This window comes from Ursus maritimus (assembly GCF_017311325.1).
Source record: "Ursus maritimus isolate PB19 chromosome X unlocalized genomic scaffold, ASM1731132v1 scaffold_X1, whole genome shotgun sequence".
Lineage (NCBI taxonomy): Eukaryota > Metazoa > Chordata > Mammalia > Carnivora > Ursidae > Ursus > Ursus maritimus.
In genome coordinates, this window is record NW_024423319.1 from 61,658,001 (window position 1) to 61,664,864 (window position 6,864).

Here is a 6,864-nt window from a genome sequence, read left to right on the forward strand (position 1 = left end):
TAGAGAACAAACTGAGTGTGGATGGAGGGATGTGAGTGGGGGATGGACTAGATGGTTAATGTGTATTAAGGAGGGCACTTGTGATGTTGAGCACTGGGTGTTGTATGAAAGTGATGAATCACTGAATTCTGCTCCTGAAACCAATATTGCACTGTATGTTAACTAACTAGACTTAAAATAAAAAATAAAAAACTGAAGAAAAAGAAAAACTTAGAGACCATCAAGCTTATGGAATGTTGTACCTGATGTTGCAATGATGTTTGGAGCCTTTTGACTAGATTTCAAGAACCACATTCCCAATCTTAAAACCCAGCCACACTGAGAAATATTGTGAGCCCGGATGGTTTCATGTGTCTTCGAAGTCTCCTAACTTACCCAAATGCCCCACAATAATATCTTTTATCTAAGACTCCTCCCTCATCCAGGGAAATATGTTGAAAATCCGTGCCATAAAGGAAGGAAGTAGGCTTTCTTATTCAGAACTGCATTAGTTGCCCTTATTCCTCTAAATCTGGCTTGATACTCAGAGAGCAGGAGAAAAGGCCCTGGATACCCAGCTCCTCAAGCTTTGATATGTAAGTGGAGTTTATATATCATTCAATAGAGATAACTCAGTCACCAGTGGACATTTGTTGCATGCTAAGTAGTGAGTGATATGGCATGAATATATTTGTCTCAGTTCCAAATATTTTCTCTCAGATATTGTATGGTACAAGCTGGATAGCTAGTTTGTGCAATCATATTCTGAATGTCCCTGTTTTTTTTTAAGTTTTTATTTAAATTCCCATTAGTTAACATACAGTGTTATATTTGTTTCAGGTATACTATATAGTGATGCAACAATTACATACATCACCTGGTGCTAATCAGAACAAGTGCTTTCCTTAATACTCATCTCCTGTTTAATCCACCCCTCATCTACCTCCCCTCTGGTAACTATCATTTTGTTCTCTATACTTAAGGATCTGTTTCTTGTTTCTCTCTCTGTCTCCTTGTGTTCATCTGTTTTGTTTCTTAAACTCCACAGATGAATGAAATCATATGGTATTTGTCTTTCTCTGACTTGTTTTACTTAGCATAATACACCCTGGCTCAATCCATGTCTTTGCAAGTGGCAAAATTTCATTCTCTTTTACGGCTGAGTAATATTCTGGTGTTTATATATACCAAACTTCTTTATCCATTCATCAGTTAATGGACATTGGTTCCATAATCTGGCTATTGTAAATGCTGCTATAAACATAGGGGTTCATGTATCTTTTGAATTAGTGTTTTGTATTCTTTGGGTAAATGCCCAGTAGTGTAATTGCTGAATCATGGGGTAGTTCTTTCTTTAATTTTTTTTGAGAAACCTCCATACTGTTTTCTACACTGGCTGCACCAGTTTGCATTCCCACAAACAGTGCAGGAGGGTTCCATTTTCTCCACATCCTGGCCAACGCTTGTTGCTTCATGTATTGATTTTAGCCATTCTGACAGGTGTGAAGAGATATCTCATTGTAGCTTTGATTTATTTGCATTTCCCTGACGGTAAGTGATGAACAACTTTTCATGTGCCTATTGGCCATCTGTATGTCTTCTTTGGAAAAATGTCTGTTCATGTCTTCTGCCCAATTTTTAGTTGGATTATTTGTAAATAATGTGCAGAGGCTTTTTATTTTGAAGTCCCAATAATTTATGTTTGCATTTGTTTCTCTTGCCCCATGGGACCTATTTAGAAAAAAGTTGCTATGGCCCATGTTAAAGAAGTTACTGCCTGTGTTCTCTTCTAGGATTGTTATGGTTTCAGGTATCAAATTTAGGTCTTTAATCGATTTTTAATTAATTTTTATATGGTGTAAGAAAATTGTCCAGTTTAATTCTTTTGTATGTTATTGTCCACTTCTCCTAACACCATTTGTTGAAGAGACTTTCTCCACTAGATATTATTACCTGCTTTGTGGAAGATTAATTGACAATGTAGTTGGTTCATTCCTGGGTTTTCTATTCTGTTCCATCGATCTGTGTGTCCATTTTTGTGCCAGTACCATACTGTTTTGATCACTACAGCTATGTAACGTAGCTTCAAGTCTGGAAATGTGATGCCTTCAGCTTTGCTTTTCTTTTTCAAGATTGCCTTAGCTGTTACGGTCTTTTGTGGTTACATATAAATTTCAGAATTATTTTTATAGTTCTGTGAAAAAAAAATATTGTTGGTAATTTCATAAGGATTGCATTAAATTTGTAGATTGTTTTGGTAGCATAGATATTCTAACAATATTTGTTCTTCCAATCCATGAGCACAGAATTTATTTAGATTTTAGGGGGGTCATCTTTAATTTCTTTCATCAGTGTTTTATAGTTTTCACAGTATAGATCTTTCACCTCTTTGGTTAAGTTTATTCCTAGGTATCTTACTATTTGGGGTGAAATTGTAAGTGAGACTGTTTACATTTTTTATAATAATTTTTTTATTATAATATGTTAGTCACTATACAGCAATGCCCAAGGTTTTTGATGTAAAGTTCTACGATTCATTACGTGTGTATAACTACCAGGGCACGATGCAAATATGTACCCTCCTTAATACCCATCACCAGCCTATCCTATTCCCCCAACCTCCTCCACTCTGAAGGCCTCAGTTTGTTTCCCAGAGTCCATAGTCTCTCATGGTTCATTCCCCCTTCCGTTTACCCACTTTTCTTCTTCCCTTTCTTCTCCTACCGATCTTCCTACTTCTTATGTTCCATAAATGAGTGAATCCATATGATAAGTGTCTTTCTCTGCTTAACTTATTTCACTTACCATTATCTCCTCCAGTCCCATCCATGTTGCTGCAAACGTTGTGAAATCGTTCTTTCTGATGACTAATATTCCATTGTATATATGGACCACATCTTCTTAATCCAGTCATCTGTTGAAGGACATCTCGGCTTCTTCCACAATTTAGCTATTATGGACAATGCTGCTATGAACATTGTGGTGCTTATGGCCCTTCTCTTCACTACATCTGTATCTGTGGGGTAAATACCCAGTAGTGCCATTGCTGGATCAAAGGGTAGCACAATCTTTAACTTTTTAAGGGACCACCACACTGTTTTCTAACGTGGCTGTGCCAACTTGCATTCCCACCAACAGTGTAAGAGGGATCCCCTTTCTCCACAACCTCTCCAACATTTGTTGTTTCCTGCCTTGTACATTTTTGCCATTCTAACTGGCATAAGGTGGTATCTCAATGTGGTTTTGATTTGAATTTCCCTGATGGCTAATGATTTTGAACACTTTTTTCATGTGTCTGTTAGCCATTTGCATGTCTTCATTGGAATGTCATTTGCAAATATCTTTTCCCATTCCGTGGGCTGCCTCTTAGTTTTTTTGACTGTTTCCTTGGCTGTGCAGAAGATTTTTATCTTGATGAAGTCCCACAAGTTCATGTTTTCTTTTGTTTCTCTTGCCTTTGGAGGTGTGTCATGAAAAAACTTGCTGTGGCCAATGTCAAAGAGGTTGCCGCCAATGTTCTCCTCTAGGATTTTGATGGATTCCTGTCTCACATCAAGGTCTTTCATCCATTTGGAGTTTATCTTTGTGTATGGTGTGAGAGAGTGGTCAAGTTTCATTCTTTTGCATGTAGCTGTCCAATTTTCCCAGCACCATTTACTGAAGAGACTGTCTTTTTTCCACTGGATGTTTTTTCCTGCTTTGTCAAAGATTAGTTGCCCAAAGAGCCGAGGGTCCATTTCTGGGTTCTCTATTCTGTTCCATTGGTCTATGTGTCTGTTTTTGTGCCAGTACCATGCTGTCTTTGTGATCACAGCTTTGTAGTACAGCTCGAAATCCGGCATTGTGATGCCCCCAGCTTTGTTTTTCCTTTTCAACAGTTCCTTGGAGATTCGGGTGAAGAGAGACAGTTTGACATCTTCCTTGCCAATTTGGATACCTTTTATCCCTTTTTGTTGTCTGATTGCTGTTGCAAGGACTTCTAGTACTATGTTGAATAATAATGGCGAGAGTGGGCATCCTTGCTGTGTTCCTTATCTTAAAGGATAGGCTTTCAGCTTTTCCCCATTGAGAATGATATTCACTGTAGGCTTTTCACAGATGGTTTTTATGAAATTGGGGGATGTACCCTCTGTCCCTACACTCTGAAGGGTTTTAATCAGGAAAGGATGCTGTATTTTGTCAAATGCTTTTTCTGCATCAATTGAGAGTCAATATGGTTCTTGACTCTTTTCTTGTTGATATGAACTATCATACTGATTGCTTTGCAAATGTTGAATCACCCTTGCAACCCATGGATGAATCCCACTTGGTCTTGATGGATAATCCTTTTAATGTACTGCTGAATCCTATTAGCTAGGATCTTGTTGAGAATTTTGGTGTCCATAGTCATCAGGGAAATCCATCTGTAATTCTCCTTTTTGATGGGGTCCTTGCCTGGTTTGGGGATCAAGGTAATACTGGCGTCATAGAATGAGTTTGGTAATTTTCCTTCTGTTTCTATTTTTTTGAAACAGCTTCAGGAGAACAGGTATTATTTCTTCTTTGAATGTTTGGTAGAATTCCCCGGGGAGTCCATCAGGCACTGGACTCTTGTTTTTGGGGAGGTTGTGATCACTGCTTCAATCTCTTCAATAATTATTTGGTCTGTTTAAGTAATCTATTTCTTCCTGTTTCAGTCTTGGTAGTGAGACTGTTTTCTTAATTTCTTTTTCAGCTACTTTCTTGTTAGTGTATAGAAATGCAACAGATTTCTGTACATTGATTGTGTATCCTGTTATTTAACTGAATCTATCAGTTCTTTTGTGTGTGTGTGTTGTTCAAGTTTTCTATATGTGGTATCATGTCATCTGCATATAACCAATGTTTTATTTCTTCCTTTGCCAATTTGGATTTTATATAGATAGATATAGATATAGATACACTTTGTCTGCTTTCTGCAGCTAGGATTTCCAGTACTATGTTGAATAAAAGTGGTGAGAGTGGGCATCCTCATCTTGTTCCTGACCTTAGGGGAAAACTCTCAGTTTTTCCCCATTAAGGATGATGTTGGTTGTGGGTTTTTCATATATGGCTTTTATTATGTTTAGGTATGTTCCCTCTAAACTTACTTTGTTTAGGGTTTTTATCATGGATGGATGTTGCACTCTGTCACATGTTTTTCTTGCATCTACTGAAATGATTACCTTGTTCTTATCCCTTCTTTCATTGATATGATATATCATGTTGATTGATTTGCAAATATTGAACCACCCTTTCGAACCAGGAATAAATCACACTTGATTGCAGTGAATGAATTTTCTAATGTATTGTTGAATTTGGTTTGCTAGTATTTTGTTGAGGATTTTTCCATTCATCTGTTATTCTCTTTCTCTCTCTTTTTTAAACATTACAAATAAGATTTTTTATTTGTTACCATTAAGTGTCTGAACTTTAAACAGATTCTTGGATTGTTGGTTCATTCTAGCAGCTCCTTCAACTTTAGCACTGGTCTTATCCCCAGGAGCTTTTCCAGAACTACAACCTTCACCAACCAAGAAGCTCCATGAGCTTTTCCAATTTAAACCTCAGCTTCCTCAGCATTTTTACTTTCCTTTCTTTAATTTTTTTTCTTTATTGAGAGAGAGAGAGAGAGAGAAAGTGTATGAGCAGGGTGGAGGGGCAGAAAGAGAGGGAAAGAGAGAGTGAAGCAGATTCTCAGATGGACATGGAGCCCAATGCGGGACTTGATCTCACAACCTTGAGATTATGACCTGAGCCAAAATCAAGAGTCAGAGGCTCAACCAACTGAGCCATCCAGGCACCCCACATTTTTATTTTTCTGACAAAGACATCATGGAGTGGATGAATAGAGTGACAACACTTTCTGTGTCTTTCTGATGCTGCCTGCTATGAATTTATTGACCATGTCTTTCAATTCATTTGTCTGCACTGCTCAGGTCATGATTTCCATCATCTTTTTCCAAATCTGGCAGACTTGTGGGTGATGAGCATAGGAGGTCTTCCAAATCTGATTGTTATGTTTTTCAATAAAACCAACATAAAATAGACAAAACAAATAACCATTGTTAGTCTTGACATCAAGATGAGCTTCAATCATGGTCTGCCATTTTTTGACCATGAAGCACACTTTGTCACAGGTAAAATTCATGCCATGGAAGTTAGTTAGGCAGTTTTTTCTCTGGACATCCTCAGTAATTAGCTTGAATTTTCTAAATGCAACTTCATCATTCTGCAGATCAGCAAGGCTCACTTCAAAAACAATTCCCTTGAGGACACCAGGTGTTATTTTGGTTCCTTGAGTTCTCATGACTAGCGTGGTTTTTTTTTGTCCCAATATTTTTTATATTGAACATAGCTGGTGCTTTCACATAACACAAATCTTCCTCAGAAAATGGATCAACCACTTTCTTCTTGCCTCCCTTTTTGCTGCCTTTCATAAGGTGCTTGTTTTTGCTGACCACCATGGTACTGCTCAGGGAGCCAAAAGCCTGTAATTCTCTCTCTCTCTCTCTCTCTCTCTCTCTCTGTGTGTTCTTTATCTGTTTTTTGGTATGAAGATAATGCTGGTCTCATAAAATGAATTTTGAAGTTTTCCTTCCTCTTCTGTATTTTGGAATAGTTTAAGAAGAGTAGGTATAAACTCTTCTTAAATGTTTGGTAGAATTCATCTGTGAAGCCATCTGGTCCTAGTCTTTGGTTTGTTGGGAGTTTTTTGTTTACTGATTCAATTTCTTTGCTGGTAATTAGTTTTAGTTTGTTTAAAATTTCTAATTCTTCCTGTTTCAGTTTTGGTAGTTTATATGTTTCTAGGAATTTATCAATTTCTTCTAGGTTGTCTAATGTGTTGGCACATAATTTTTCATAATATTCTCCTATAATTATATT

General features: G+C 37.3%; 1 pseudogene; it reads right to left on the reverse strand.

Moving 5' to 3' along the window:
- Window positions 1–5,409: 5,409 nt before the first annotated feature.
- On the reverse strand, window positions 5,410–6,443 carry LOC103671960 (annotated as a pseudogene).
- Window positions 6,444–6,864: the final 421 nt, after the last annotated feature.